At 34.6% G+C, this 25,545-nt stretch overlaps 1 protein-coding gene across 1 annotated transcript in view; it reads left to right on the forward strand.

Moving 5' to 3' along the window:
- Positions 1 to 10,433: 10,433 nt before the first annotated feature.
- LOC138326334 (uncharacterized) overlaps positions 10,434 to 25,545 on the forward strand; it is a 63,225-nt gene continuing 48,113 nt past the window's right edge. The window contains exon 1 of the mRNA XM_069272455.1: positions 10,434 to 10,584. The gene's annotated coding sequence lies outside the window, so the exon portion shown is untranslated. The remainder of the gene's footprint in view (positions 10,585 to 25,545) is intronic.

Below are 25,545 nucleotides of genomic sequence, written 5' to 3' on the forward strand. Positions count from 1 at the left end.
CGTCGGACATAATCGTTGAGGCAGAGAAACATACAAGTGATTAATCTATTGTGAGAAGTATTGGAATGATGACTGATGGAATGGCAAACGACAGATAAGGACCAAATGTTTAGTCTGAGCTAGTTTAATGACATTTTTCCAAAATGGAAGAAAGAAAATGCTTTTGATAAAAATGGAGTAGATACCTTGGGAACCATCAATAACTTAAGCTCCATCAATAAAAATGTAATTACGTCAAATAAGATGTCGTTATTTTTCACGTGTGTCGTTACAGGATTACATTTAGACTGTTATAGCCAAACTTTACTTCAATGCCACATCACCATTGTCGCTGTTCTTAAATCCTCCGAGGTTCGTCAACTTCGTTTTGATAAAAGAATAGCCGGACATTAAATACGATATCTAATATTTTAAATCACTTGTTGTTGATGAATATATATTCATAAGCAGGTACAAAATCGGTAAGCAGGTAAGGTATTGTGTTTGATTATGTTCTTATTACTGTAAACAAACTATGTTCGCGGTAATTAAATTTTACGATTTCCATTTCAAAACAAGTTCACCAAGATACAACTTCGCGGATTCAAAAATCGATTGGAAAATCCTATCCATAAATATAAAGTAGATGTTAATCCGCGGAGAAAGAATTTTCGCGAATTCACTTGGATCGCGAAGTTTGCGAAAGTAAATCGCACGCGAAAAATAGTTAATTTACAGTAAAAATGTAAATTGTTGTATAGGCAGAATTAGTGTAAAAGAAAATATTTTATTGTTGGTCTCATTTTCACAATGTTTGCCGTAAATGCTGCGCTAAACTGCGCTATTTTTCATCGTCTTTGAAGCTACATATATTTTGGCGAAAGCGTGAATTCATCAATACGCTAACATGTCCAAGATTACGTTTGCCCTATTATTTATATTCGACAACATAAATACGTTGACTGTCTTACATTCTAATGAGTTTTTGATACATTTGTATCTTAAAAAAGAGGAAATTACGTGCGTGGAAAATATCGACACATTGGGGGTTCTGGAGAGTCCATCCTTATACTGATCAGGAGCCTACGACATCCTGCAAATATGTAAACACGTATTCAGAATAGTAAACTATCGAATTTATATATGTTTAGGTACGACAAACATAAATAAATATTTACAGAGGCGTTAGAGCCAAGAAAGGTTTGGTCTTTCATCATATCAACAAAAGCATTGACATGCCTGTTGATAGAAGAACATACGGATTGCGGTGGTAATCTTATCTTATTTTAGTCTTTTTGCAGCATTTTTTAAAATGTGACAAGGTGTATTAAACTAACATATATTAAACTGCACACTTTATATTTCACGCTTGATTTAATTGTTAACGACCACGGAATAATGGTATAAGTTAACCGCTAATCATTGTACTTATCGCTCAATGAAATACAAACTCAATTGTGGTTAGATAATGACAAAATTTTAATAAACATTTTCACATGTTAATTTTGTAAATATGTCTTTACACTTCCTTTATTAAGATAAACAGAAGAAGAACGCTGGAATCCAAAGACGTAAGCATCAACGGCGTCATGTTGTGGCTAAATCCGGCTGAGGAATGTATAACTACATGGTAATTAGATACATGTCCCACCGACAGTCAAATCTTGTTAGGTCAAACTCATTTAACTTAAGACGCAGTCAAACGTCAATATTTAATAGGTCTCTATATCACAACAATCTTCGATACCTCATGGTTAAATGTCACTGTTGTCACAATTCACATATCATCAAAAACTTCCTCACCGATTACAGAGTGATTCGCCCAACTTCGCCCAACCACAATGTACCGTTTTTCGATTTTGTTGGTGAACATCACATGACCAAATTAACTGTTCATCTGTTGTCGCAGACATAGCCTTCATATTTTCTATGTCGTGGTTGATATTAGACGGTAAAAGAAACTTCTGGAATGTCGAGGATGCACTCAACTGAACTTCAGTGTTCGGATGACCCAAAGTTACCATGGTCAAGTCGATATCGAGTTAATGAAGTAACGTGAAAATTTCTTTAATATGGTTTTGTGGTTGTCCTATTTAAACAAAACAATGGGACATTTCTAGGTAAATGTTAATTTTTACGTGGCCATAAATAAATGATTTATTTACGATATGATGCATTTTTATTTTGGTAGGATATTTTTTATCCACGTACCTTCAGCATGTTTATGGCACAGAAAAAACTAATTGACTACTCAGGCATTGAAGTAATTCACGAGTGTTTGGTTTGGATATCTGAGGACACGTTTTATTATCACGGTCATGACTTCAAGATTTGTTGGTTTTTTATATGCAGATTTCCTGAAACATTTCTTTTCTATCCAATTTCTTTTTTACATAAACACCACAACCTGTGTTTATGATGTCAAAGTGTGATATTCTACTGTCTTTCAGTGCGTGTAGTTTATTCGGTGCAAGTTGTCTTTAAAAGTTGCCATAATGACGTTTTACTGATTTTATTTAATCGATATGAAATTTAACAGAAAATTTTATTTCACGAAAACAACGTAAAACATCTGTCTGGTGTAGCATTTAAATGTAAAACAACAAATGGATTTTTTTACAGACGATGCAAATCGACATGTACATATGTATCTTGTTCCAAGAATTATCTAAAGAGACGGATGTAATGCAGGATACGAAATTAATCGACAGACCAAGGATCGTTTCACTTAAGAGAATAAGATATCTAGAACAACATATAAACTTACAATAACCTGAAAAGGGACAAAATTAATATAATCAAAAACAAAATCAACCTCTATATCAAAAACATTAGTTCGGATTTCTCTCTTATTGATACTCTGTCCCGACAAATAGAAACTTCAACAACATCAATGCGGACAAAAAAAACCTGTCAATTTTTAATTTTCAATACGAGAAGATGTCTACTCAAATGACACTGTATGCCTGAGCCACTGGATATTGAAGTTAATTTAGAAAGTTAATGAGAAATGGGGAAATGAATACGACTATTTCGTAAGATACTGTATGGGAGGCAAATTCACAATTATCTCTTTTATGCTTTTTCGCTTGTTGTCAGTTTTTAACAGCAATACGATATGCAGGTTTATAATTTCCACCAATCTTCCATCGTGTTCACGGGTACTTAAGTTGGCAAATTAACTTATCGATTAGCTTGACCGCACTCATAGCAGACATTAATCCCTGGCGTAAAAAAAGGAACTATACAGTATTGAAAATCAATGACGATGGTACTAACTAAAGGGGTGTATATATTAGATGTATTGTATGCTGTATAAATAAGAAAGATATAAGAAAACACAATGTTTGTGCCGAATAGCTACTTGTACTGTATAACATGGTACCTAGTCTAAAGAGAATTTGATTAATGAAATTCTTTCTCAACTTTAATTTTTTCAAACTTGTTTATAAATCGCTTTAAACTTTAACAAATATTACTAAACATGGTTTAATGTAAATTTGATTTTTTTTGGTAAACACTTATTAGTGTATCTGACTCAAAGTGGTATTTCATGACATGTTTATTGCTACTTTCAGTACCATTTTAGTTTCATTTGTGTCCATATAGGAGTGATTATTTTGTTTGTTTGTTTTGGTTGAATACAATCATACCAAATGATTAAACAACTAATTCGTTCTTCGCTCTTTCTATTGTACGTCTACTAATATATGACGAAAATAAAACGTTGGAGATGTCGTAGCCTTCAGTAGTACTTCGATTCAGCACATAAATCACATCAGCAGCCGCTGAAGTAATGTATAACTCTCATATAACTAGTACAAGGATTTCCTTAAGTATATTCAGTTAAGCATAATTTATGTCATTTCGTCTTTCACAAAAATCCACATGGAATAAAAAAAAAAACATCGATTGCTTTAAGATTACATTCCACCTTTTGGGTCATATCTCAAAATTCATAAAAAGTTGTCCTTTTATGAAGATATGAAAAATTGAATTCAAGTCAAAATATTGTACTGCAATGTTATGAATTATCCAACAGAAAAGAATTCTGTGAGTAATGCTAATGCAAGCTGTCAATTTAGGCCGATTTTTCTTTTGTCAAAGAAAATTTAACTAGCCATGTGTCTCCTGAACGTTTTGAGGCCAACGGGCCTTTATATGTTATATGAAGTGTAAAGAAGGCGCGTGCTTAGAATAACGTAATGATTGTCATGGTTACATTTTGAATAAAGATTTGATTTCCGAGAACAATTGCTGTCTCTACATGCTTCAGGTCGTAGCGACAGTGTCTTATTGAAAAAAATTGGTCTTTTCCTGGCTTTCATACTTTGGGACAAGTCTGCTTTGTTGTAGGCTAACCCTATATGAGTACACAGAAGTATCATACAAGCTAGTTCTCGGTATTATTATAAAATCATTCGCATTATAAAATCCAAACCTTCCATTATCGATACGTCTGCCTTTTCTGAGAAAGGTTCACACTATTCGGCTTACAACTGAGTTGACATGAACTGCAATATCTTACCGAGCATCTGCAAGTAAATCGCGTTGTCATTGTTTTGTTCTTACGTCAACAGACAACTCCTTTTACTCATTCCACCTTGAAATTTCGTATTTGCCTTCTCTAGTCTTTGATTCAGAAAAATGCGTCTTCCGAGGTGAATGGGGACCATGTGTGGTAAAGCAGTTCGAATTTAAAACAGGACGCAGGTCATTAAAAAGTTCATTTTACTAATGCCTTTATAAAAATACATTGTCTAGAGACATTAACCTTGGTTCGTTTTTCAATAGCACTGTACACTTGAAATATTTCGATGATGTTGTTAGAAATCAAAGGTGAACGTTATTCAACTATAAGGGTAATGTACTAAACCTATTATGGTCTAAAGCCAATGTATTTGGCACTATTACCACATATCATTGTTTCATGATGGAATAGTGCACTCGCCTTCGGCCTGGACACTTTTCCATACCGTTACAATGATATGAGTCTCAACCAGAACATAACAGACAATAATCTAAACTTGTCCCCTCTTTGTGGATATTAGGTTGTAATAACATCTTCTTGCTGAGAGATTAAAATAATATATGTTATTCCGATGGTCAAGAGTCAAGAGTCAAGAAGTTTAATTTAGAGTCGCATACATGAGGAACATAATAACATTAGCACTGTAGTGCTATTCTTGCGACAAACATATGTAAAAATATCACAGTACAAACAGGTAATATATATATATACAGACAACAATTAACTATCACAAGCATGCAATATATATATGATATTTAGTTGGAAACAGCTATCACAGTTTAGCAGAAATGAGAAAATTTAATCTAAAGGTAATTACTTAATAATTACACTTGTATGTCACACAAATGTTACACAAAATAGGTTAAGACACTGAAGTGTAATGTACATAAATGCTAATATAGCAAAGTGTAAAAATTTACAGGATATACACTAACATAGTGTGAATTAAAAATAGATATTGAAGTCATAGGTAGAAAACAATAAGCTAAAATAAGGTTTATAAAAGTAATGATCTTGAAAAGGTTTGAAATATCACAGGTTTTATGGTATAACGAAAAGATCTCTTACCATAAGTGGAGATGTTTACCCTTGGAATCTTTACCAGGTTGTCCTGTCTAAGATTATAAAAAACTTCTTTCTTCTCAACAAGATTTTGTAAAATATGAGGAGAAATATCATTTAAAATTTTAAAAACCTCAGAGGCCATATCTTCCATACGCTTTACATGTAAAAAATCAAGTTTGTGCCTCCTTAAAATATCGAAGACTGGGGAAACATAGTCATTGTTAATAAAACGAAGTGCTCTCTCCTGGACTTTTTCCATTTTCCTAGTATTTGTCAACATACAAAAGTGCCAGGCAAATGGACAATAGTTAAAATTTGAAAGTATAAAAGACTTAAAAATGGTAATTTTCCTCTTCTTTGTAAGATTATTTCCCGGTCTTTTTAAAACAGCAAGTTGTTTGGCAGCATTTCTACAGAGTCGAGATATGTGTGCATCAAATTTAAGAACAAAGTCAATATTTACACCTAAAAGTTTTACAGTACCTCAGCTCATATCTGCACTCTCTATCTCACACATAATCTCAAGGCCATCAATGTTAAAAGATTTAATAGAATTTTTTGTCTTCTTTCCAAAACATATAGCCTGGAACTTCTCTGAATTGGCCTTCATACCATTAAAATTAAACCAGTCTATTAGAACTTTACTCTCTTAAATGGTATACTAGATTTTTTTCATATCCACAAATACGAAATAATGTAAAAGAGTATTTTTCTCTCATACTTCGATATTGATATTGTACATTTCTCAAGATGATATCCCGCAATATTGAAAAGTTTGTAGCTTTGATGAACCGCGACTCTGAATCCATTCTCCGTATAGAACAATAACCGACTCGTTGAACGCACCTGTTTGCATCCTGTACAATACATCAACAAGTTTGGTTTTTATGAATGTTGCCGACAAGACACTCACTTTGTTGACCTTCTGCCGTCTGGTGGTTGTATTGAATGAAAAACCTTGCCATACAACTTCAAACGACCATTGCTATATATCTAGGTATGAGAGAAGACACCATCTAATATTGTCTGTTGTACATAAAAGAGTTCCGGTATGGCCATGACTTATAATGTTTAGGTGATTAAGACAATTACAAGAAAACAGTTAGTAAAGCATCTGTTAAAGACACGAACAACACAATGAACGAGGAAAATAAAGATTATTCAAACAGTCATTACTACTCTTAGTAGTTTTTGTCCTTACACGACTACTGCTCATGGATGTGACCTATTATACTGACAGCTCCTCGGGATAGATAGGATATTTGATGATATCAGCACGTGAATTTCTCGTTTAGTATTTTCTGTAAGTTTAAGAGAGAAAAATATATCGTGATACCGATAGTAATTCACCATTGCGCCAATCATAGACATTTGAGTGTATGCGATATCGTGATATGTATTGATATACACAAAAAATCAAACAGTAAAACTGTCACCACCATGTGACATGGAATATTTCTGGTATTTGCCGGTATTTTCGGCTAGATCAATTTTTTATTGCTTACCTGTCAGAAATTTATTTCTCCGTGTACTTGTGTAATGATACAGATTTTCATTTACAATATGTCATTTTACGTTATACTTTACAGAGTATAACGTAGCACAGAAACATATAGACATCTATCAAGTCATATTTCTAAAGCATCACATAGAGGAGGAAACATTGGTTCTTTTTATAATTTTTATCATGGCTATATATACCAAACTGATGTATTTACATAATTTTTCGCGATTTGGCCATGAAAACTGAAAGTTAAAATTTGGCGAGTTAAAATTTGGTGGTCTGACATAACTATAAGGTCTTAATTTGGCGTTTAGTATACCAACAATGTCCAACATATAAGTTGTTCTGTTTTGTCAACCATTTCGATGTATCAATCGGTGTCGTGAATTCTTTCAATGTCTCTTTCCTAATAATTATGCAATTCGCCATCTGTGCCGCACGGAACTGGGTCTTCTTTGGCCAAATAACGTAAAATATTCATATCTACCGTGTTGGATACAGGAACACTGACCAGAGTAGTTTCGAAAATGACAATCATTAATATTTCAGGTGAGTCAAAATCCGTATAGGTAATACAGATAAAACGTTGACTTATTGCTACGGGTAAATGCGTTGAAATGTATAGCATGACTGGCTGCATAGATTGCAACATCTCGAATTATGAAAAATCGTCCGAGAGTACTTAGTTTTGTTTGTGAGATTTATTGTGCCATGTTATACTTGTATGAATAGTGGGCAGTTGTTCACCAGATACATGTAGAATATTTCGGCTTGCGCACCACTCGTTACCATGTGGAGCAAAATGGTTTATCAAAAGCTGATGACGATCAGATAAGAAACGATATATGGAAGGTGAATACTTCGCGTCTTTATAATAGGCGATGTTAAAATTAAGCGAGTTAAATTTTGGCAAATTATATACCCACCCGCTAAATCGCCAAACTAAAGCCCCGCTACCATATCCCGCTATACGGTATATATACATTCTTGGAGATAAACTTTCGCGTATTTATTCCAATCGCGAAATTCGCGAAAGCAAATCGCACACAAAAAGTTGGTTAAGAGTATATGTAATGAGATAACGTTCACAGCAGCATTTATTTATATTGAGTTTAACATCAAATTAAGAAAAATATATGACCAAACGAAACGTTCATACCTCTAATGAATAATGCCTTGCATTATTTTTGAATTTTGATAAATCGCAGATTGATGGCATGTCAAAATCCTACTCGACGTACCATGACATAAAGTCCCTGCCTTTGCTATATATAATGAACCGTAACATATAATAAACATTAATATGCATATGTCTGAATTTGTTTGGCACGATTAGTGAGAAATCGGGTATATCACAATAATGTCAATAACCACGATGACATAACGAGTATATAAGTATATACTGATGATTCTAATTAGGTGATATAATGTCATTTTTCATGAATCTAATGAGGAATAGGTCATGAAAATAATCCAATCAAAAGAGACGTTATATCAACATCATTTTAGAATGATTATTATCACAAGCATTAAATACTTTAGAGACATACTGTGCTACCCGTTTTATTATTCTGAATGCATTTCATATTGATCAATAAATACATATACATTATAACTAACTTGAATAATTCTGGGCGACTTTCGATGCCACGAACATTTTTGTAATTATAATTCATGTCAATAGCGTTAAATACTTTTGAACGGCGAAGAGAAATTTTATGAATCGTTTCTTTTAATTGCTTGGAATCCTATCATCCCCTGTTTGTGAAGAAACCAACGCCATCCATCTCGCTGTTTCGGTTACAATTCAGTTGCTGTAGAGATGATCTTCGTCAAGCCTATCGTTACACAAAGTAATAATTGAAGTCGTAGTTCCACTTCCGGTTGTAGATATATGTAATCACGGCTACTTAGACAACACCCACACAACAAATCTAGGTCAAATCCGGGTCATTATTGTAGCATTACATTAACTAAACACATCTCATGCTTTTTATTGCCGTATTGTATTATGTAAACAAAACAAGCTCCTTTTCGCGTCGACTATTTGTCGCGTTTCCTCCCCTTGCGACTTTTTTGTGGTGTCTTTATTTCTCGCGATATAAATGTACAGCTTAAAATGTACTTTAAGACAACTTTTTTCGCCACGAATGAATTTCGCGGCGAATTATATTCGCGGTTTAGTGTACATGCGTTTTCGCGACTATTTATGTTTGCGAATTTCTATCACTCCAGAAATAAGTTGCTAAAGTTGCTGTTCCTGTTGCTAAAATTTTTTCGCAAATAATGATTTTCGCGAAATCTACTCGCCCGTCAATATATGCGATAATCATACGCAAAAATTAGCCGATTTACATAAACATCAATGATTATATGTTGTTGATGTGTTTGTGCAAACCAAGGTGGTATGTTTTCTTACTATGAAGTTAGAAATCCTTTGCAGGTCTTTAATTGAAAAGTACATTCTTCATTGAATAACAAAGAATCAGATGTTATGTAATCGCGCATAGACCATGAATAAGAGACATAAAGACATTAAGTATATAAATACATGCACGAAATAAAGACAGACATTGCAATAACCTTGTAACTATAAGATATTGTTATCAATGATATTTCTGACAGACATTTTCCTGTGTGACCATGTCACATGACCGACTTTTCGAATGAGAACCCTTATGTACTGGGATAGTATGGGCTTCTATTACAATACTTGGTTCCTTTGCGGAAACGCTGTCTACGATAGCTTTCCAGCGGATATTGGCAATAAGTTGCACGGAAAACTACAATGGTCGCCTTTGAAACACGTAAACCGTTAGAGTACAAAAATAATCAGTCGGGTAGTGAATATAGAAGATTCTCTTCTCTTGTGTCTTCGATTTGCCTTTTAAAGATTTTTTTACCCCTATCGATCTGAATATTATGATCAGATCGCTGCTCAGCACTACTATTGAAACATGATTATTGTTAAACGGGAGAAGATAATTGTGAAGTTTCTACAATCTTACAACTTAACCTATGCAATAAAAAATGAAGTCGAAAAGAAAACTTAAGAATCAAATGGAAATAGACAAAACTGATATCGTCAATATGAGAATTAAGATCTAGTTGTCTGAAGACTTCTAATGCTTGATTTATGGCCAAATATCGTTATCTGTTAATTCCATCTTAATGTGTCCCCTCATCTGTCTACTATCCCTCGCTTTGTCTTAGGATAATAGTAAAGAGATTATCTTGTGAATGACAGGTCGCATATGAACACGCTGACACACCAGTGAAAGACTGAGAGAATCCGAGAACGCCATATTCCTTGTCATACCTCTTACCTTCGGTACAGAGATCGATTGTGTGTGTCACAGAGAATACTCTTTACATAGTGGACCAGCACCGATCTGTACCACAGCAACGCCTGATCTCTACGTGAATTTAAAACTTCTGTGCTTACAGGAAAGTTTAGATTTTCAAATTTCATTCCCGATAAAAGCCGTCACACTTTTGAGTTGAGGTAAGTAAATGTGCACTGATTATCCTTAAGCAATTTTATCTTTTGCAAAATTATTTATCCATTCTTTTCCTGTTTCGGAAAATTATCTAAGAAAAAATTCGCTAATCTGGTATTGTCCTACACGCTTTGATAGGTTAGAAGGTTCAACAGATAAAGCTAGTGTGTGTGGGTTTTTTTCCGGTAGAATATCACACCTGATATAGTGACGCTCTTTACTACCAATATATCTATACAACATCGTCCGCCTCCTCCTATTTCAGCGCACTTGTTTGCATTGAATACTGTTATGTATATTTGTATTATGTGGATATTAGATATGCTGATTAATGTTCTAAATTGAGAAGTTTTCATCACTTTTTATAACTTGAGTTATGTTAAGCTAGTTGTGACTAGGAATATAGAATCTTCTATTGTTTATATCATTTATGGAATCGAAGTTTTCATGAATCTACTAGGTAAAAGATAATAAATTTGAGAGATATCATCCAGTGTTAAAAGGAAAAAATCTTGATCTGATCCCTAGTAGATTCACGACAAATGATATACTATCCATATTTGAGACGCAGTGTACATTGACACATTAACGTTTTATATGAATAACATCAGGATAGACGACATGAAAAAATCCCATCAAATATCTTTATATACACAGTTTAGCTTGCATAAAAAACTTGAATTGAAGGGATATTCTTGTTCCGGTGTTAGAATGGATGACTTAAGTCTGGTATTGCAAACCAATAAAAACAGATTTACTGTCTGAATCGACTACTTCAGTGATAGATTAGGGTAACATTTTCAATTTTGTGAATTTTATTTTCAATTTTGTATATAGATATTGCCAATGACCATGATCCTTGCAACTGGAGAAGTGACAATGATATAATGATTTAGCAGTAAAGATGTATCAGCTTTGTATTATTACAGAATAGAGAAGTTTTCACAAATCATTACATCATGGTATTAATGCCAACATCTTGGTACAGTGAGAATCGTCATGTAATGACATTTGTGCTCAATGATGTACATAAATGTATAAGTCTACCCAAGACAGCATGACTACTGACATTTACAGAAACTATGAAAATTGAAGTTATTAAAGAAAGATACTACCTCTGTCAGTCAGAAACAATCGTTCTCTAACCACCTGATACAACGTTAACAAAATATAATTGTACATTTTTTTTATCTTTATGTAAATATTTTATATATTTGAAAAAAACTAAATTTCGCCACAACTTATTCTATTCTCGAGTTTTCATTCCTAATACTTCTCCGAAATTGAACTTAGCAATGACGTTGTTATACTGAATCATTTTTCGCAATTTTCGCGATTTTATTTCGCCTGCAAAATACACCAAATTTAATAGCACGCCAATATGATTTGTTTTACAGTATTTATGGTAAGCCTACTAAATAGGGATTTTCAGATCCCAAAACGATGTGGGTCAATTACAATTTAGCGTCGATTAGTTCCACGTTCCGGTGTTATGACGTCATGAAACTCACTTCAAATGAAGACGTCCAATCACCGGATGGTGGGACTAATTGACGGTAAATTGTACTTTATCCACGTCGTTTTGGGATTTCGAAACCCCCGTATTAAAATACTATTGTAAATATCTTTATCTTCCGCTTTATCATAAATCATAACGAGGATGCGAAATATTGTACACGTGACATAAAGTGGTTTAACAATGTAAAAATGACGTCGGTTAAGTACGATTTAGCGTCGCATTATGACGTCATATTTTGACATGATTGAATAGTACTCTAACCAGGTCGTCAGAAACGACGGAGCGCTGTAGATAGGAACGTAGCTGAAAGGGTATGGCTATTTAATATGCTAACTGTAATTTTAAATTTCATTTTTGCATAATAAGCATACCGTTTTTATTATTCTTTTTGAACAAGCAAGACATGACGCTGTAATCCATATAATGCAATACTCGACTTAAATATAGTGGTCTTCGGTTTGTTGCTAACACTTAAGGTCCAAGATACATATTTATATCAATACGCATTGTAATCAGTTCCTGTCATTCAAACAGATGTAAAATCGAATTTTGATTGTTAATGTCTGCGGGGGGGGGGGGGGGGGGGGGGGGGGGTTCCGATTTACGTCATTATTTTACTTAATATCCTGGAGTGCATCCGAAATAATTTCTCTGTTACTTGATCTTTATCGTATACACATTCGAATTATCACACCCTCTGTTTTACCCCTGGCGCTTAATCTATATCAGGTTAATTTATCTATTTAGCTCTACAACATGCGTACATCAGAATTAAAGTTTTAATGTTTCATTTTACTTTAAATCGACCTAGTAAACCAAACATTCATCGCTGATATTTAAATATCATTCTAGATAAACTCCTTGTCCTTTTCTGAATATGCAGCTCCTTTTCCCTTTCCTTTTCCGTTTTATAATATAATAGGAACTTCTGAATGATACTCGGTACTGAGAAATGAACCATAAACAGTATATAAACTTTCTTGCCTTGATTTGTTACCATGTTTTCTTGAAGTCGTCTCAGATTATCATCATTGTTCCCAACTCTAACGTCTTCAGTGCCCGTCTCCCGAGCTGATCTGGCTTACGAAGCGTGAGACAATATCTCACGATTTCAGTTTTTTTTTCCATCCGAATTCTCACGCCAAGCCTTAAATGCTATAACAAAGCTACAACTGGTACTGTACTTCTTAGTGTCCTGATTCAAATGCATTGACAAAGCTAATAAATACTTCTTAGCTTTTATCAGAAATAACTGCTTTGTTGATAATAACAATGTCGATTTTTTTCTGCTCTGTTATTAATAGTAATGTTTTATAAGTTTACACTGCGAGCGTAAGTGCTTCTCTTCGGAAATTTAGTTTGGCAAAGAACTTCCCTTTTGGAATTTCTAGATGATATCACAATAACACACGTATCTAAGTTTCTTGAAGTTTGAACAAGTGGTTAAGTCCTAACTACAGAATGTATATAGACAATGAATAGAACAATAAAACTTATGTTTATTCCCCAGCAGCGTTTTATCGGAACAGTCTGGCATTTTTTTTAATGCAACAATATGGATATGAGTGTTATTTAGTTGAAACACTCAGACGTACAGAGCTGAGTCGTTACTTTTGTTTTCTTTTCTTATTTTCGTGATTTATTTAAAGTCACGTATATATATATAGCTTTGTATCATTACAGTGTAGAGAAGTTCTAATCAATTGTTACTGTATGTTATTGATGTCAAATTCCTGGGACAGTAGGATTGTCATGCAACGACATTTGTGCTCATTGGTGTACATAAATGTATAATTCTAGTTATCATGTCGACTGACATTTAAAGAACATGTGAAAATTGAAGTTATTAAGGGCCCAATATCCGTATCTGTCTTCTTTTTTTCGTGATTTAGAAGAGTGATGAAAACAATTCCTATTGTAAATCATGCAGAGATAGGACAAATCTAGTTCTATTTATCGAAAACATTTAGTTAGGCTATATGCACTGATTCCAAAGGGTTTTTATAAGCAAACAAAATGTGAAAAAATGTTTATTTAAACTGATTGCATGGTTTTGTTAGAAGAATACAATAACAAACCCATACACGTACATCTACATGTACATTGTGTTCTAGGAACTAACTGCATACTATATAGCTTGTATATAACCGTTTGCATGGCTATTTCTTTGATAATTAATCTCGCATTCGCGAATAACGAAGTCCCGATATAACGAAGTATTTTTAAAATCCCCAATAATTCGTTTTCGACAAAATTAATAGTAGTCTTTTAATATATAATGTTTAAATCATGTTGGTAAATACATTTCGAAGGGATCACTTGAGACTGATAATTATTTTATGTAATCTGAAAATACCCACAGTAAATCCAGCGACATTATGCTTAAAGCTTTAATCTTTATTCAAAATCATGTAAATATTTGACGCTTTTTACCTGTTTATATAACTGGATATAAAAGCAATCATAGTTTCTCCAATTGAAATCTGACGTCAATGTTCGTGGGGAAAGAGTGTATTGAATTTCCTATTTAACGGTATGAATTATATAAATATACTATATATAGATACCAGTTTCTCACTTATAATCTTACAATACATACATGCATACAGCATAAGTACAATATTTAAAAAGTTATTGAATAAAACCTTTTTATTTCATTCCAACGTGCCTTTTAGTGTCAATATTATAAATGTGTATTGTACATCTAGGCGATATGTGATTTTTTATACTTTGTTTAAGGTTGTCTATTAAACTCTCTAACCCAATTGACAACGTTTATCCAAATTGGTACATTGGTAGATAGGACAGCTAAAACATATATGGTCATAAATGAGTGTTCATTCCAAATTCATAAAACTGGGTTAAGACGAGGTAATTTGAGAGCCCTGGCGATCATTTAAAACGCCGAGACATGTTTCAAACTACAATATCGAATAAATACAGTTAAAGATGCTCTTTATCACAGTGTACAACAAAATATTTTGGAGACATTTTAGTGTCAAAATGTATAGTCATAAATCCAGAAATCGCCATTTCGATACGAAATCCATTAACCACGACATTGTTTACTGATGTCATGTCGATTTCCTAATTCGGAAAGCGCTACATGTCAAGTAGTGACATATGCCAAAATATATGGAAGAAAACTATATATTATACTGATATATATCACTAAGTGTAGATTTCGAAAATCACTGTATACCATGGGACGATGTAATAAAAAGACTACTTTGTAGCATAATCTCTCTGGCGACTTCCATCTGATATGATATGACAGTCTTCTTTTTGTGTAATAGCAACATTACATTAAAGTCTATTTAAAGATTCCACTGCCGACAACTGGTAATTTTATCTTTTATTAACAGGAACTGACGAATTAGTATTTTTCCATCAGTAACAGAATGTTACTTACTTTTTACTATTTTACTATCACCATTATTGAAAAATTTGAGCTTTTTATTTTATTTCAAAATAATAATATTTAAAATGGTTCCTCGGAAAGAAGTTAATGACACTCTGCCCTATATGGAATGACAAATAACAAAACTACACAATAATGAATATTTATTTTAGTGTTTATTACATGTAGTCATATATATGTATACGACTAAACATCCCTTAATTATTTTTAAAATTGATATATATTGTTTATGCTCTGCCGACGGTGGGGCCTCTTTAATGTAATTCTTATAATTCAATTTCTGTAAGTAAAATCTCAAATGATTTGAATGGTTCATTTCCTTTAGGATAAGGCTACCGCGTCGTATCAGATTCAACGTTGCAAACAGCAATGTCATTAAAAACTTAATGAAATGATAGCATTTTTTTTAGCCAATGAAAATGATCGTTACAAGCAAGGTTGGTTGACAAATGATTAGGACGCATTATATTATAACATCAACAACAGGAGAATACCGCAGTCTCCCAAACGTAAGTATTCTCACTAACATATCACATACAGAAGAGGCCGGAGATTTTTTATACTAGCTGTTAATAAGAGGTTAGCTATTTTGAAATCATACAAATAGCGTTAGCAGTGTGTAGCTACACAGCTACAAAGTTTTCGTTAAAGAAAGCAAATTTTATCAATACCCATGCTGTTGGGAATAAAACCAAATTAGATTAACAAGAAATCGGCAACTGTTCGTTTATAAAAAAACATAACCGAAAAAATAAGCCGTGTCCAAATAGAACAAGACTCGGCGCGTTCGTGCAGAAGTTTGATTGTGGGAGCCTTGCCGTCTGATTGAACAGCATAGTTGTGTCTCAATTAAACTCTGTCAATAATGGTGCACCACTCTCAGCAGTGAGTATAGTGTTTGTCTCGTTAAACCTGTTCTAACGAGCATTAGAAATAATGATTACAGATGGCTCGATTTGAACACCAGCAAGTATAGCTATCAAAATCTTTATGTGCACTATGTAAAATGAGACAAGATTTGATACAACTGCAGAAGCATAGTAATATGGTAGTAGTTTTGTTGATAAGAAATTATATTAAAAAGTGATTTCTGAGTACACACATATTATATTAATTATGCCAAGCTTACCATACCACCAACATGATAATTCTGACATAAATGCTGCTAACTTCAATATATATTATGTAGATTTAATATCGCGTATCATTTAGGCGCCGCCAAAGACATTTTATGTGAGGTTCGGTGAACAACGAATACAATGATATAATTGTAATTTAAAGACTGGAATTAACATTACTGCCACTCGTGTTAAAAAATACTTATAAAATCGTCATTCAAAAGTTCAAAATCCGATCAAGCTATCAAGGACACACAGTTTGAGAAGATATAGCAATTTTACATAACTACTAAAGATACATAAATGTATTGCGATATATTGTTAACTTTAGTAACTACTAAAGATAAATAGATATATGGAAATAAATTGTTTATCATTAGATGCACAATATGGTAACTTTACACAACTTGTATTTAAACAATTAGGTGCAGGATTTAAGTTGCAATGGTTTAAGCGTATATCTGCCGAATTACAAAAAAAAATACACCATTTCTATTTTTACATCGACAACAGTTTTGCTTTGCAGTTGTCAATTAATTATGAATATATTAACACCATTTGTGATTGTTCTATACAGACATTGACAATTTCGTTATCCTGTTGCCTTGGTACTCTGATACCACCGAGCCAACTAAATATGTAGTAACAACGATCCGCTGTAGTAGATATTTCAGGTATTTACTTCTTACCCACTCACATTACCCCTGGACATCGAGGTATGTATTGTCACAGATATGGGGACCACGGTGATGTCCCGACATAATACCAAAAGCCCTCCACAACTTGGTTGAGAGTTCGAATTCCATGCCGGGCAGTTGCCAGGTACTGACCGTGGGATCGTTGGTTTCTCTGATCGGCTTTCTCCACGAACAAACCTGGGATGTCCTTAACTGACCTTGGGTATCAAAAGGAAGTTTAACTTGCAAGATACATTATTAACTAATATCATTCGAATTATTTGACTGTACGATATATGCTTTAGTAAGATAGTACTATAAAATGGGAATGAGTGTCTGCACCAAGGACACACAAAAAGGACATATTGCTGTCTCTCGAAACCACATACAGTGTATATAATCTCACCACGCGAAATACAGTCCATGCACGAGAGGACGTATCTTAATAAACCTAGCTGTTCATAGGACGTTAGGCATAATCAATCAGATCAAATTGGCTGTTGTTTTCTAGCAACCGTGATGCTGGGAACGTGCAAAAGAATGTTAGACCCGTCAATAGATATCAGTGGAGACCTCGTTCTATACTTGGGCCTATATTTAGTTATCTCTTTGACTAATAAGGGGACATCCCAGTGTCTACAGATAAGGCATCAAATGAATTGTTCCGTCTGTGAACATGATTACTAGACCGGGGAGAAAGTTTGTAAAGAATGATGGAGGCCGAGGTCGATATACATTCAGGGTAATAGAGTAGAAAATAATGGAATTTTGGGCCACATGTTTTTGTTTAGATTTATAATATAGACTAGCAGTATACCCATGGGTGTAAAACGGTGTTTTGTGGTAATAATTTCAAATGGAACCTGTTGTAAAGAAGGGGTTAGACATAGAAAAACAAATAAGATTTTTTTCTATTTCAGTATATGCAATTAGAAGATTTGCTTCCAAACATAACACCAGATTAATAAACTAGTAAAGAAAACTTCTTTTTTGTGTTTTATATGAAATATCATATTCACATTTTTTTTCTTAACCGAAAGGTTATCGGCATATTTTCCTGGGAAAAGGTCAAAATAAATTTGTTGGTTAAATGCCGTTTTTAACAGCTAAAACAATTTAAGGACAGTCTGTATGTAATGTCTTATATGGCCGTTTGACTGTATGTTTTTTGGAGTCCTGCCGTTTTTAGTACAACATGTAGCAATGAAACTTGCTACAACAGACACCCAACCTGTCATATTATACTGTCAATGGCCAAACCTTTCTCTATATGCTGAATCTTAAGCAGTTGTAGATGAAGATGGAAACCAGAGAGACGTATGAAGCCGAACGTGGGCCTAACTTTTGAAGCCGAACGTGGGCCTAACTTTTGTCGTGTTTTACGACATGCAATGGGGGTTGCAGGTACAATTATAATGTCCTTCATGTAGGAGCTCATCATTAATTGAATTTGATTGACAATTCAATATATAATGTAACTGTTTAAATACTACAAAAGTGGTAAAACGGACGTAATTATAATTCCCCCCGTAAAATTCACAATACAAAGTTTTTGTAGTGAAGGTTAGGTTTTCATTTTTATCAACAATAATCGACCAAACCGAGTTCGTTATTTTTACCGAGTTTTACCATATTCAATAAATACACTGTATAATCAACACAATAAAGCAAAAAAAAAACAAAACAAAAAAAAACTGTGTGAATTTTTATGTCAAGAGATATCAACCATTTCTCAAAAGGATATAAATAAAAACTACGATCTTTTGTCATTTTAATGTTTGCTGCATTTAACAGGGCTACCCAGGACTCGTCCGTGAAAAATAACTTCCAAAGCTCTTCAGAGCTCATTTTGATTGAATCGCCAACAAAACATTTCAATGAGCTTTCCTCATGTGGAGCAAAATTACTCATGTCGTGTATAGAACGAAAAAAGGTTATATATTAGGCGCTAATATCAAGTATGCCTATTCACATTTGCATCGTGAAACTTTTTTATGGAATTCTTAATTTCTGTACAAGGCAGTCTATGAAGAATTACACCCCGTCGTAAAACGCAACTTATGCACACGTTAAGTTAGACGTAAAGTCTTTTTTTTCCGTCTACGTTCACGGTTAAGTTTACGTGTACCATCTTTTAGTAAAACTCGCTCCTGATTGGCTGACACGGTCAACCCTGAGCGAACTATATTTTTCCTCATTGTCACCATTGTTCAACGTCGTCACCAATAATCAAGATCACACTGATCCGACTGCTACTCACCAAAGCTGATACCCTTTATAACATTTTTAAACAAATAACCCACGCGTGTGAAATAAAGACCGTATCCATCAACCATTCATTGTGTAACCTCTTTTTATACATAGATCAAATTATGTTGAAAATAACAGTTTTAAACCCAAACTGCAGTATTTTTAGCTAATAGATTTTCGTATGGTATACAATGTTAACATTCACAAATATCGCACAAAATGACCAGTACACGAAAAAAGATATTTCAAATAAAACAAAGTGTCTATGAAAGGGCCTAAATTGAAACATAAAGCGTTCAACATATGATTAAAGTTTAATCTCTTACTTTGTTTAGTTCATGAGATGATAAATCCAATGGAGTACGAGGTAAATTGTGTAAACGCGAAGCTTTTACGTATAATTTACCGACTGCTCCATTGGGTTTATCATCTCATGAACTAATCAAAGTTAGAAGTTAATTCTTATATTTACAATATTTTCTTTAAATAAAATAAACCAGAACATCAGATACAATCATTTACCGTGTTCTATTCGCCATCAAAATTATACTTCCGTCATGTTTCACCCTTGAAATAGCCATTCAGGAAAAAACGCGCACCGCTGACTGACACCTTCATTCGCCTTTTTTTCTATGACGCCACAAAAAATAGTTCTCATATTTCAGTTATTTTATTCAGGTCAAATAGCCTCAAAAATTAAATCTTTTTTATTGTATGTCTCTGATTGGTTTGTACATGTGTTATTTGTAAACATTGACACGTGATTTTGTGGAATGTCAAAGAAAGTCTTCCAATGTTTACATGTACCCATACGTACCGAATCGGGTCACGTTCTGTACTCAAGTTATTGGGAAATAAACAGATCTTCTCCAACTAAGTTTATCGATACAAAAACAGTAGCAATTGTAAATTAATCACATAATCCGCCTGATATCCTGCAGATGTCACTAGTGTAATATGACCTTGAGCGATTTTCATTGGCTGGGAATTCATGGTGACGTCAGACAGAAACAATACAATGACGTCAGGAAAAATTACGTGAATTAAGGATTAAGAAAACGGCGGGATAAAATGGCGGCCTCTGCTGGATTTTCGGAATACATTTTGACGTGAAATTCTTTGTTATGTAGGTATTTGTAGATACGTGATAAAAATATCTTAAATTTGCATTCATTTCATATGAGATTTTATGAAACTCGTCTTGAATTTTTAGTTTTTGCTCGCCATGGTTGCAAAAACAAAACCTTCTAAGACTCGTTTCATTAAATCTCATAAGAAATGAACACTCATGTAAGATCATATATATATAAGAATAAAATAACAATCAAAAACACACAAACAAATTGATAGTTGGATGGTGAATATGTCTATTAACTATCAAGGGCATATCTTGAAATTGACCCATGAAATCATGAAATTGATTTTAGTATTGAATATTTGTGTATGAATGTGTGTTATTTTTTTTTGGGGGGGGGGGGAGGGGGGAGGGGCGTGTTGTTCATCTGTGTTGAGTCTCTATACAATTGTGAAACTCTTGCCCTTTATTAGTGATAGTTCACTGAAGCATGCCCCCCAACAAAGACACTAGAGTTTTGTTTAGCTTCAGGAGATAGTGATTTGGATTTTAGGAGGAAGGAAAGGAAAAATTTATATTTCTGTTGCTACGTGTGGACCAATATAATTACGATTAATTTGTATACTATACTTTCTTTGAAGAGAATTTCCTTCGTATTCCCGAATCATTTTCATCTGAGGTGTGTGTACATATAGCCTTGTTTGTACATTTCATGGGTAAATATTAATTATCCCTATGACATTTAAGAGGTTTTTATTGAAGCAGCTTGTTTTTTGTCACCTGTTAATGTATGCTATCGGATTAACATAACATACTGGATAAGGATTATTGAACAATAGATCGGGATTAAATGAGATTAAATAAAAAAAAATATATGAAAACACTAAAAGTTGAGAAAAACTTGTTGATACCATCTCATCTGATTCTTATAAAAATCTAAAAGTTTATATAGTTTCCTAGGAATATATCAGTGATTAAAGGGTTAGTCTCACGTCAAGGATATACAAAACAAATAATGAAACAATGTAAACAACATTAATATGCGTGAAGGTTAATTCCCTATTATTGAACCTGTATTGAACTTAGTAATCCGATCAATGATCAAAACAGCAAAACAATTATGCAATGTACCGATATGTAACAGAACATGTGTTGATAAATAACATATATACCACAACGTAAAGAGAAATATATAGCATATTGCATATTGAGTATTCATTTTCATATGATAGACGTCTTAGAAATATTTTTCTTCCGAACACATTTGAAAATTTACATAGCTAAAAGAACCTCCGTGGTGGCTGGTCATTTCCATTGGTGGCTGGTCATTTCAATTGGTGGCTGGACATTTTCATTGGTGGCAGGTCATTTCCATTGGGGGCAGGACATTTTCATTAGTGGTAGGTCATTTCCATTGGTAGCTGGTCATTTCAATTGGTGGCTGGTCATTTCAATTGGTGGCTGGACATTTCCATTGGTGGCTGGTCATTTCCAATGGTGTCTGGACATTTTCATTGGTGGCTGGTCACTTCCATTAGTTGCTGGTCATTTCCATTGTTGGCTGGTCATTTCCAATGGTGGCTGGTCATTTCTATTGGTGGCTGGTCATTTCCATTGGTGGCTGGTCATTTCCAATGGTGGCTGGTCATTTCTATTGGTGGCTGGACATTTCCATTGGTGCTGATCATTTCCATTGGTGGTTGGTCATTTCTATTGGTGGCTGGACATTTCCATTGGTGGCTGGTCATTTCCAATGGTGGCTGGTCATTTCTATTGGTGGCTGGACATTTCCATTGGTGGCTGGTCATTTCCATTGGTGGCTGGTCATTTCCATTGGTGGCTGAATATTTTTATTGGTAGCTGATCACTTCCATTGGTGGCTGGTCATTTCCATTGGTGGCTGGACATTGCCATTGATGCTGGTCATTTCCATTGGTGGCTGGTCATTTCAATTGGTGGCTGGACATTTTCATTGGTGGCTGGTCATTTCCATTGGTGGCTGGTCATTTCAATTGGTGGCTGGACATTTTCATTGGTGGCTGGTCATTTCCATTGGTGGCTGGACATTTCCATTGGAGCTGGTCATTTCCATTGGTGGCTGGTCATTTCCATTGGTGGCTGGTCATTTCCAATGGTGGCTGGTCATTTTTATTGGTGGCTGGACATTTCCATTGGTGCTGGTCATTTCCATTGGTGGTTGGTCATTTCTATTGGTGGCTGGACATTTCCATTGGTGGCTGGTCATTTCCAATGGTGGCTGGTCATTTCTATTCGTGGCTGGACATTTCCATTGGTGGCTGGTCATTTCCATTGTTGGCTGGTCATTTCCAGTGGTGGCTGGTCATTTCTATTGGTGGCTGGTCATTTCCATTGGTGGCTGGTCATTTCCAATGGTGGCTGGTCATTTCTATTGGTGGCTGGACATTTCCATTGGTGCTGATCATTTCCATTGGTGGTTGGTCATTTCTATTGGTGGCTGGACATTTCCATTGGTGGCTGGTCATTTCCAATGGTGGCTGGTCATTTCTATTGGTGGCTGGACATTTCCATTGGTGGCTGGTCATTTCCATTGGTGGCTGGTCATTTCCATTGGTGGCTGAATATTTTTATTGGTAGCTGATCACTTCCATTGGTGGCTGGTCATTTCCATTGGTGGCTGGACATTGCCATTGATGCTGGTCATTTCCATTGGTGGCTGGTCATTTCAATTGGTGGCTGGACATTTTCATTGGTGGCTGGTCATTTCCATTGGTGGCTGGTCATTTCAATTGGTGGCTGGACATTTTCATTGGTGGCTGGTCATTTCCATTGGTGGCTGGACATTTCCATTGGAGCTGGTCATTTCCATTGGTGGCTGGTCATTTCCATTGGTGGCTGGTCATTTCCAATGGTGGCTGGTCATTTTTATTGGTGGCTGGACATTTCCATTGGTGCTGGTCATTTCCATTGGTGGTTGGTCATTTCTATTGGTGGCTGGACATTTCCATTGGTGGCTGGTCATTTCCAATGGTGGCTGGTCATTTCTATTCGTGGCTGGACATTTCCATTGGTGGCTGGTCATTTCCATTGGTGGCTGGTCATTTCCATTGGTGGCTGGATATTTTCATTGGTAGCTGATCACTTCCATTGGTGGCTGGTCATTTCCGTTGGTGGCTGGACATTTCCATTGATGCTGGTCATTTCCATTGGTGGCTGGTCATTTCAATTGGTGGCTGAATATTTTCATTGGTGGCTGGTCATTTCCATTGGTGGTGGTCATTTCAATTGGTGGCTGGACATTTTCATTGGTGGCTGGTCATTTCCATTGGTGGCTGGACATTTCCATTGGTGCTGGTCATTTCCATTGGTGGCTGGTCATTTCCATTGGTGGCTGGTCATTTCCAATGGTGGCTGGACATTTGAATTGGTGGCTGGTAATTTCCATTGGTGGCTGGTCATTTCCATTGGTGGCTGGACATTTCCATTGGTGGTTGGTCATTTCCATTGGTGGCTGGTCATTTCCATTGGTGGCTGGTCATTTCCATTGGCGGCTCGACATTTCTATTGGTGCTGGACATTTCTATTGGTGCTGGTAATTTCCATTGGTAGCTGGTAATTTCCATTTTAAATATGACGGTACACCGAATGTATTTCGCGTAAACAAGTAATTTCTTACAATATTGAGAAACCTTTGTTCATATTTTTTTTCTTTTTATGAAACATTTGCTTGGTACAAAATCAAATGATTTACATTTTCGTATAAAACTTGATAACTTTCGCCTCACACTAAGCAAAACGAAAACACTAATCAGAGTGTTTTGTTTAACAAAAATACGATAACGACCTTTGGTGTTTAACATTAAATTAAGTCATAACGATGGGGAAAAGCTAAAGGAATTTCCCTTTGACGTTTCGTCTATCCTATGTAGAACATCTAAATGCAAGGTGAGTGTACGGGTTGAAACAACTACTGATTTTACATTCTATTTCAATTTGATGATAATTTTGATGGTGCTTCTAAAGTCAGAATCCACTACTAGAACATTTTTTATATGTAGATAAGTTAAAATATATGAATTCCGAGACATGTCTACAAGTTTTAGGGAAACTAGGTTCTATCAGTATTACACAGGATGACGTTGTAAGGCAGCTAACACGCGTTCAGTATAGGCGTGTCAACTGGACAGGGATATATCATCCCTCGTGTAAAAATGTGGCTGGTCAGCATTCTACAAGCATCGTGCTGACAAGTCAAAATTCTACACTCGGGTTGAGTTGTCCCTTTTTACTTGATATAGCCACTAATGATTAAATCAATCAGATTAATGGGAACATAATCACGTTTTAGTGCGAGTAAAATGATAAAAGTTGACAGCCACGATTATTTTTATGACTCGAAATATAGTTATTTTTTGTTGCAAGGATTTGTAACCATGATTGAAACCGTGACCTATAGCATTGAATTAGAATTCTAGGTCGGATTCCTAATAATTTTTTAAATATAACGATAAAAAACAACTTTCAGCTCGTATATAATCTTTGCGGATCTGCAAATAGAGCCGATCTAATTTGTCCACTAAAATGAAATAAATCACCCGGACTAATTAACACTGTTTGACAAAGCAAACACCGAGGGAGCATTTAGAACAGCTAGATGATGCACGACATGGGTTCTCTGATATCCAAAAATAAAATATAATATTTACAAACAAATCTGTTTATATAAATGAACACTAAGAGTTATTATTAGAGCTAATTTTAATACCTAAACATAAAATAGGTAGATGATTAAATTTATTACAGGTTAACGATCAAGCGTCCTCGTGTTGTAGGAGAGCTAGTGTGTTTAATATCTTTTTGATTATGCATTATCATTGAATCAAACTAAAACTATCATTATCATTTCATTGATACATATCGGTGCATT

Source organism: Argopecten irradians, chromosome 6 (assembly GCF_041381155.1).
Source record: "Argopecten irradians isolate NY chromosome 6, Ai_NY, whole genome shotgun sequence".
Classification (NCBI taxonomy): domain Eukaryota; kingdom Metazoa; phylum Mollusca; class Bivalvia; order Pectinida; family Pectinidae; genus Argopecten; species Argopecten irradians.